Here is a 9,316-nt window from a genome sequence, read left to right as displayed (position 1 = left end):
AAGGCTGCAGATTGGTCATCTGCTTCTGTGTTTAAGACCTTTTATTTTAAGCCTATCAATAGTGTTGCTTCTGTAGTGGTGGATCAGCTTTAAACAAGCATAATCGGAGCCTCCTGTCCTGACATAGAATTAAAAATTTGCAAACATTCGTGACAAGAATTTTCAATTCTATTAAGGACAAGGAGGCGAGGATTATCCCACCCGTTGTCTATGCATGTATCGATTATATTGTTACTATGCAATACTTCAAAAAATCTTTCATGATGATATGTGAGGAATGCTTTGATTTTTTCTCTACCCACCCTTATTTGCTCATGATGACACAGGATGTGTATTACGGCTTTGTGTCTTTTTTTCAGGCTCTGATCCCAAGTGAGGTTCCTCCGGCTCCGTCCTTGTGGAAGTTCTGCTGCGAGTTTCTACTCCTCGTTGGCCTGCTCCTGTTCCTATGGATTTTGGAAGTTCCTCCGCCTCCTACTTCGGATTTTGGCCCTTTTGGATGATGTTCTCCTGGGTTTCTCTGATGTTACTTGGTTCTTCATATTGGATTTTGGACAAAGAAAGAGGAAGTGGTTACCTCTGAGACTGTTTATATACTAGGGGTGTACTCTATGGTTGCCCTGTTTCTGTTTTTTCTTTACTGTAATGTGATTGGCTGCTATGTGTCAGTAAAGAAATGAGACTAAGCATAATCCTCGCCTCCTTGTCCTTAATAGAATTGAAAATTCTTGTCACGAATGTTTGCAAATTTTTAAGGGTCCATGCTTATGAACTTCGGCTGGTCACCGTTTATGAATCAATTATGGTTGGTAACCAACCCTCTGCTGCTTAAATATAAGTACTTAATTAGAGGGTTGTTTCTTCCAGTTGAATCCCATTTCTGTAAGAGTGAGGTAGCCTGCTACCTTCCTTGTTCAGCTGCAGGCGGTAATGTTGGATGCTGACTAATCGGCTGCAGTACCCTGGTCAAGCACAGGATTCTAGTTACCCTGCTACAGGCAACACTCTTAATTACACGGACCACAACTCTTAAAAAGTATTCCTAGTTACGCTTCTTTGGTCACTTTCATTTTAGAGACGCCCTCCCTCCCTCGCCTTTTTTATCTCAATAAAAAAAATTGACTACTGGACTAATGTTGCTGAGAACACATTTGACATTATTGACCCGTAATATGACAATGTCATCCTTTTAACACTCATAGCTGCTAGGTTTCCTAGGTCCATGATGTATTGCTCCAGTCCAGGTTTTTTTCTTTGAATTCTGGTAACTGGAGTCCTGTTTTTATAATGGAATAAACAAGACAACAAATCCCAGTATTCAATGAAAAAACATGGTCAGGAGCTGCACATCACACATGGACCTGATTAACTGGGCATGACCGAACAGTGGATAGTGTAACACATATACATGGGTTTAAAACTAAGCTCCACACCACCCAAGTGATTATTCAAATTAAAAAGTGTAACGAGAAAATGGAAATCCACTGATCCACTAATTTAAACAGTTGGTTAAAAGCAGTGTGCTATACAGACTAGATTACACCTAAAAATTCCATCCACATTTAGGGATGCCACCGTAATTTTGATCTCACGGAAGGTATAAAAATAAGCAAAATCACCAAAAGCTGGTATTTTCAGCCTTCATCTGTACATATTAAAAAACAAATGTAAATAGAAAGCACTTTTAAACGTGTTCGAAAGCCGCGCCAATGATCCATGACTAATAATTAAAGTAATCAGACAGAAAAGTCATATTAAAAATGAATGCATACGGTTTTGTTTGCAGTTCCAGTTAATATCACATCCTTGCAGACTTTTAAAACAGCAACAAATGGCTGGGGATTTTCTCTTGGAAAGGTGGCAACCCTACCCACATTCAACGCAAAACTGCACAATACAAACCCTGGGCATTACTGACGGACTTCCCACAACAGAAAGACTATCTACTACGAAAGATTGCCACAGAGTGGAACTCATTATATCCACATGACATTTGGACAAATTGCTATTTGCCTCATACAACCATGCCATATTATCCTCGAACTAACTCCACTTTACTCGCCCCATCTTGTACTGCAAACCTATAATTGTTCCCATATCTTGCCATTTGACTTTCCTGTTTCCGTATTCCTTGTCAATTTATATTCAGCAAAGATTGTGTAATCTAATATTTATGGACTTAAAAACAAATATAATTATTAAACATAAAAATAATAGGCAAAAAAAACACGACCCTATTTATGTACGTTTAGAGTAGGAGTCGAAAATATTGGATTAAAAATGGTACTAATCTAGTGCAAAGATGCACAACGAGCAGCTATTAAACACATAATTAAAATTCGAATGGATTCTGTGATGTTTAAAAAATGAAAACAATGCAACGCTTGTGATTAGCCTATGAAAAGATGAATAAAGTATTTTGTGGTTCCACACTATTCAAGTGATTGGGGACGAATCACATAGGTGATGAAACTGGAGCATTCGTTATTTTCTCCACCCGCATGGTGGCCAATGCTAGCACATTCAATTTGCTTGGTTAGCGCTCTAGATGCAATTACAACGTCACAAACGAGGGAAATACATACCGCCCCGAACTCGCTCTTAGTAATGTTAACAGGGAACTGGCCAGCGACCGGGAGACACAACTTAAGAGGTAAAGCCCGTGGCCATATTGGACTGCAGTCCTAATAGTTTCGCGCACTTGCCGACTGAGATGAAAACGAACAAAACAGGTTATTTTTCACCGGGAAAAGTGAGAATGATTTTTTTCACTCCAGCATTTCGGATTAGGAACGGGTTATTTGACATAAGCCAACTTGTGCGGAGTGTCGATGGGAAGCTGGCACTAGTATTTCATGTATTTTTATATATAGTGACGTTGTTTTGGAACGTGTCATATCGACACCTGCTGAAAGAAGACGCTGACTGGTTCCATGGTGTAATGGTTAGCACTCTGGACTCTGAATCCAGCGATCCGAGTTCAAATCTCGGTGGAACCTAAGGTTTTTATCTCTCGTTTAAAAAAATTATTACACATGCATCCAGTTAACTTCAATATCATCAAGGCTTGTCTTTTCTATGTTTTGCTTGCCGTTCGTGAAAATCGTGATGTTAATATTTTCAAATATTTTTTGCGTCCCTTCTAAGCAGTTCTTTTAATTTTGTAAAATTATTACTCTTCATTTCGGAGCACGTGTTGTTTTATAAATGCATTTTCATTGAGCTTACTGTCCATGGTGATGCGTTGAAACGCTTTGCAGCTCGTGCACACAACTCAGGAACCCAAAGTTGGTGTTAAATCTGGTGGTCAGGGCCTGTTCTACATACTTGCCAATAGACTCTGTTCAGGCGGGATATTCCCGATTTTTAAAGCCAAAATTGACTTCATTTTGGCTGAAATTGCCTCTTCTTCAATAGAAGTCAATGCTGGAAATACGTTCTCCTGATTATTATTTTTTAATCTCCCACTCCCCTCTTCTAAAATGTTGGTATGTATGGTTCTAGTGCAGGCTTCTCCAAAAAGTAGCTTGTGAGCTACTGATACCTCTCCAACTACTTGTAAGTAGCTCTCCTGTGTACAGTGCTGCCTAATAAATTAGAAGCTTTTGCTTGAGGGAATAAATGTATGAAAACCAACATTGAAGTGTGTATTCGAGATGAAAAGGTGTGTATTTTTAAAACTCATGAGCGGGTGTTTGGGGAGACTTGTTACTAATAACTTGGTGCCAGGTGCATTGCAGCTATGCTGTTATGCCAGTGGCGTAACAGAAGCCCCTGAGGTGCGGGGGTCCCCCAACCTTTAGGGGGGTCCCCTCAGCACAGAACTTTGGCCGGTGAGCTCTCGATTTAGTCCGGAGGGGACCCCTCAACGTACCTTGCAGGGGGGCCCCCTCAAGTTACGGCAGTAGATTACCCATGTAAAGGCATTCCACATTGATAAGGCATTTTTTACAATACCTCACTGTCTCTTCCCTTGCTTCCCTTCATTACGACATTTTGGCAATCCTGCCTCGCCAGACACCCATACCACATGAATGTTCACAAATAAAAGACCCTTCCCCCCTCCAGTCCCCCTATTTTATTTTGTCTTACCAGACGAGTGATACCTTACCAGCCTTGTGTGGTGCTGCGGCTGTTCCTTGTTCTTCATAACAAGTCGTTCTTTTTTTTGGAATCCTGCATTGGATAATGAATTGTATTGCTGATTGGGTACTGCGGATCAGGCCCGTTCAGTGCGTTGGCCAAAATACATTGCTGCAGAGGGAGCCGCGGTGCGGTCCTCGCAGGCATGTTTGGATCAAGCTGCGAAGGTGGGGTTTGCCTGCTCATGGTGGCTGGGGCTGTACTTTCGGGCGGCAGGCGGAAGGTTGAATCTGGCAGCGATCAGGGGAAGGCAAGGCCTCTGCTGGCTGGTTCTGACAGTTACAGTAAAGGCCTCGCATGAAGTTCCGCAGGGATAGATAGGCGAGATTATAGTAGGCACTTCAAAAACTCTACCAAACTTGCGGATCCCGTACAGTTCGTGTGAGTATGCGCGTGCACGACATCGCCAGCCACGTCACACCACCATTTGTCTGTGCCTCGCATCAGACTTCAAAGGCTGCCGCTCCCCCGCCCCCCGCGTGCACATCGCGCACCACCATTTGTCTGTGCCTAGGCATCAGACTTCAAAGGCTACCTCTCCCCGCCCCCGCCACAGCAATGCCGAGAGCTTGTTTAAAAAAAATGTTTAAACGTCACATTAATCTGGTGTATCAATCTTAAGTGTCCAGATTTTGGAGCCTCCTATTTAACTAAGTGACAAAATACATTGTAACCGTGGCATACGTCACACATTAGTCTCAAAGACCCACAGAGACCGTCTTCAGAGACAGAGGTCCTTCTTCATCACACACACACGCCCACGCCACAATTCCCCTTGGCTCCCTCTCCCCCGTACTTCCCATTCTTAGAACACACATCAGCTCTTCGCTTTCTCTCTCAAACACATCAACACCCTTTTCTTCCTCCTCTCTTGCTCCAACACAAATCGACACACAAACTCGTGTTTTATTTTTAGGTGGCCTGCTGAATGTCAGGTCTCTGCCCAAACACGCTCACGAAATCGCCCAGCTCATAGATAATCACCATCTTGATGCTTTATTCCTGACGGAAACATGGACCCACTCCGACTGCAATATAGAACTGGATTGGGCTTGTCCACAAGACTTCAAAATCCTGCATCTCCCAAGACCTAAGGGTCGGGCGGTGGAGTCGGTTTAATCTATAGAGCTTCTTGGTCAGTAAAAACCCTTGCCATGGACCCAGTGGCCGGGACCGAAATACTTGGCCTCTCAATCGACTGCCACCTTGGAACTACTTTAACGGCTGTGATTTGCTACAGCCCGCCGGGAGCTTTCAATACCACTCAGCAGCAGTCGCTCCTCACCACTCTTACCAATATGGCTACCTCTCACAACAATTTGATCGTCTTGGGCGATTTCAACCTTTGGCCCAACGGCAGCCTAGACTCTGCCCTTAACAATCTTCTACTTTCCTGTGAAGGAATGGGACTTTCCCAGCTAGTGAACAAACCCACACACTCAGCGGGGCACCAGCTCGATTTAATTTTCTCCTCCCCCCAGCTAGTACTTCTGAGTGATATTTTGCCGATGTGCTGGACCGACCATGCGCTTATTAAATTTTACATAGCAGGCAGCAGGTCTTGCAGACCGACACTCCGCCACGGTCTTGAACCCCCGTACAGAGACTGGAAGGCTCTGGACAAACTCAGACTGAATGGCCCAGTATTCGAAGTGGAAGACAGTTTTTCCATCACTCAATCAGTAGAGGCTAACTATCTGTCCCTCTGCACAAGGATTTCCAACATCTTGGAACGCCTCGTCCCTCAGAAAAAGGGCAAACCACAGAGACGAGTACCTGCCCCATGGTTCGACGACTCTTTAAGAGCTCTCAAACTAGCCTGCAGACAAGCAGAGAGAAAATGGAGGCAAGGTTACTCTGACACTAACAAAACTCTTTGGAAAGAAAACCTCCGGGAGTACAAAACTGCCATCGCCCAAAATAAGGCCAAATATTACTGCTCCATCATTACTAATGCCACCAACAGCTCAAAAAGTATCTTTCAGATACTTAAAAACGTAATCAATCCAGACTGCGTCATCTCTACACAGCCTCCTACCCAAGCCCTCTGTGACAATCTTGCAGCGTTTTTCATTAACAAAATAAACACCATTATTCGCAACCTGAAAACACCTCCCCCCTTGGGAACCCCCAACATGCAGGGACCAAACACCAGCTCTCAAAACTTGTCGTCTCTAGGCTCTGGCCTTAAGGCTAGATTACGGGAATTTCCCCCAATCCCGGCCTCCGAGTTTGAAAGACTGGCGCTTGGTATCACCTCGGGTTCTCCACTCGACCCCCTGCCTCCAAAAATTTGGAAAAATTTTGGAATTGAACTTTTTGGCACCATGCGCCTAATATGTAACCAGTCCTTGCACAGTGGCTATGTCCCAACCCCGTGGAAACAGGCGCTTATCACTCCTCTCCTGAAAAAACCCTCCCTGAGCCCAGATTGTCTTTCAAACTACCGACCCATCTCCCTACTGCCTTTCCCAGCGAAAGTCGCCGAACGATGGGTCAGTTCGTGCCTGTCCGGCCACCTAGAACAGAACAACCTTCTAGACGATCACCAGTTCGGGTTCCGTCCTGCCCACGGTACCGAAACAGCGGTCTTAACAGCCATGGAGGATCTTCGCATGCGTGCAGACAGGGGCCAGCCAGTGGCTCTGATACTGCTGGACCTGTCTGCCGCATTCGATACGGTCAACCATGGTACACTGCTGCAGAGACTCGGTGAAGTAGGAGTTGAGGGCACCGCACTGCTCTGGTTTCACTCTTACCTTCGGGACAGAAGACAGGCGGTCTCCCTCCCCCCATTCCAATCCACCTTTGCACCAGTGCCCCAGGGAGTTCCTCAGGGCTCCTCCATCAGCCCCATCCTTTTTAACGTGTACCTCATCCCGCTAATCAAGTTAATCCAATCCTTTGGGATCAAAACAATAAATTACGCTGATGACACGCAGCTCATTCTCTCTTGGGAAGGTGAAGATGCCATTCCTTTTTCCACCTTCCACGACTGCTTAAGAGAGACGGCTGGATGGCTACACAGAAACTCCCTACAATTTAATTCCTCTAAAACGGAGGTCCTGTTTTGTTCAGGCACCAGCATACCCCGCCAGTTTCCGAGTGAATTCTGGCCCCCAGAGACTAGAGACAAACCTCTGCCAGTTGCCTCGGTTCGCAACCTGGGAGCCATGCTCGACAACAAATTAAGTATGGAAACCCAGGTAACGAAAACTGTGGGGATCTGCACAGCCCTGCTTCGCTCGCTGCGGAAAATCATGCCACTTCTCCCTGCACAAGCCCGGGCGTCGATAGTCAGGTGTACGATACTTAGTCGCCTCGACTATTGTAACGCCCTGCTCCTGGAATCTCCAGTCACGCTGATGGATCGACTACAGCGAATTCAATCTGCCGCCGCCAAGTTGGCTCTTGGCTGGACGAGGAGGGCTTCGGCCACAGCAGCTCTGGCCGAGCTACATTGGCTACCTTTAAAACAACGTGTGGCTTTCAAGTCCCTCTGCATTGTCTTTAAGGCTCTGCACGGACTCGGACCCAAACCTCTGCAAGCCCTGTCTCTGTGGTACACTCCTGCCAGAGACCTACGCTCATCCTCGGCCTGTCTGGTAAAGGTACCCAGATTCAATAAAACCAGAACCGGGGGCAGATCCTTCAGGGTTGCAGCGGCCAAGTTGTGGAACAGCCTGCCCACTTGACATACGTCAGATTTCACAACTTCTTCCATTCAGGAGACGTATCAAGACCTGGCTTTTCCCCCAATAAATGCCCGTCTGACTGTTTTCCCGGTTATCCGTCAGCAGAGTATTCTCCAGCGCCAGGAAGCCTGCAAGGTATCAGTCGCGCTTTACAAATACTCAAAATAATAATAATAACTCACACGCCACTCCTGCCGCCCGATATGTTTTTCATGCTCACCAAGCAGCCATCATAAACACACCTCGCCTCTACCCTTTCTTTTGCATAAAAAATGCATGCGCCTGTTTCTCACCCAGCCTTTTGATCCTGAGGTTAAGGGCTCTTCCTAAAGTGCACTCAACCAGGCTTTTATGGAGTCATTCATGTTGCCTGTTAGTCAACGGCATTCTGTACCTGCCGCACCAGGACGCGTTTATCAAGCTGCAACGGTGAACCTCACAACTTCTATGAAGAATTGTAAAACACACTGGCTGAGCATGTGTCCTTACGGCTAGAGCTGCCGGCTTTGGAGCTGGGGAGCTGGTTTGAGCTTTGACGACTGATCAGCACCCTGTGATTCTGGGAAAATCACTTAGTCTCCCCATGCCTACCAAAAATGATGAATGTGTCGTTCACTGCTGCACGCCACACACTGCTGCACCTTTCACTCTGCTGCACGCCACACACTGCTGCACGCCACACACTGCTGCACGCCTCACACTGCTGCACACCTCACACTGCTGCACGCTGCACACTGCTGCATTACTCATACTACTGCATGCTGCACACTGCCGCAAGCCTCACACTGCTGCCCGCCTCACACTGCTGCCCGTCTCACACTGCTGCATTACTCACACTGCTGCATTGCGCACACTGCTGCACACCACACACTGCTGTACGCGACACACTGCTGCACGCCTCACACTGCTGCACGCCTCACACTGCTGCACGCCACACACTGCTGCACGCCACACACTGCTGCACGCCACACACTGCTGCACGCCTCACACTGCTGCACACCTCACACTGCTGCACACTGCTGCACGCCTCACACTGCTGCACGCCACACACTGCTGCACGCCTCAAACTGCTGCAGGCCACACACTGCTGCAGGCCACACACTGCTGCATGCCACACACTGCTGCACACCATACACTGCTGCCTGCCACACACTGCTGCATGCCACACACTGCTGCACGCCTCACACTGCTGCACGCCTCACACTGCTGAACGCCACACAACACCACCACATCACTCAGGGACACCACCATATCACTCTAGGACACCACCATATCACTCTAGGGCACCACCACATCACTATAGGACACCACCACATCACTCAGGGACACCACCACATCTCCCAGGGACACCACCACATTACTCAGGGGCACCGCCACATCACTCAGGGGCATCACCACATCACTCAGGGGCATCACTCAGGGGCACCACCACATCACTCAGGGACACCACCACATCACTCTGGGACACCACCACATCA

The 9,316-nt window shown here is 46.9% G+C and overlaps 1 non-coding gene across 1 annotated transcript; it reads left to right on the top strand.

Moving 5' to 3' along the window:
* The first annotated feature begins 2,927 nt into the window (after positions 1–2,927).
* On the top strand, positions 2,928–2,999 carry TRNAQ-CUG (transfer RNA glutamine (anticodon CUG)). The gene has a single exon. It is a non-coding gene; the product is annotated as a tRNA-Gln (tRNA).
* The last annotated feature ends 6,317 nt before the right edge of the window (positions 3,000–9,316 follow it).

The sequence above is a fragment of the Lissotriton vulgaris genome, chromosome 2_1 (assembly GCF_964263255.1).
Source record: "Lissotriton vulgaris chromosome 2_1, aLisVul1.2, whole genome shotgun sequence".
Taxonomy (NCBI): Eukaryota; Metazoa; Chordata; class Amphibia; order Caudata; family Salamandridae; genus Lissotriton; species Lissotriton vulgaris.
The sequence above is the reverse complement of the archived record's forward strand: the minus strand, read 5'-3'. Positions and strand labels throughout refer to the sequence as shown.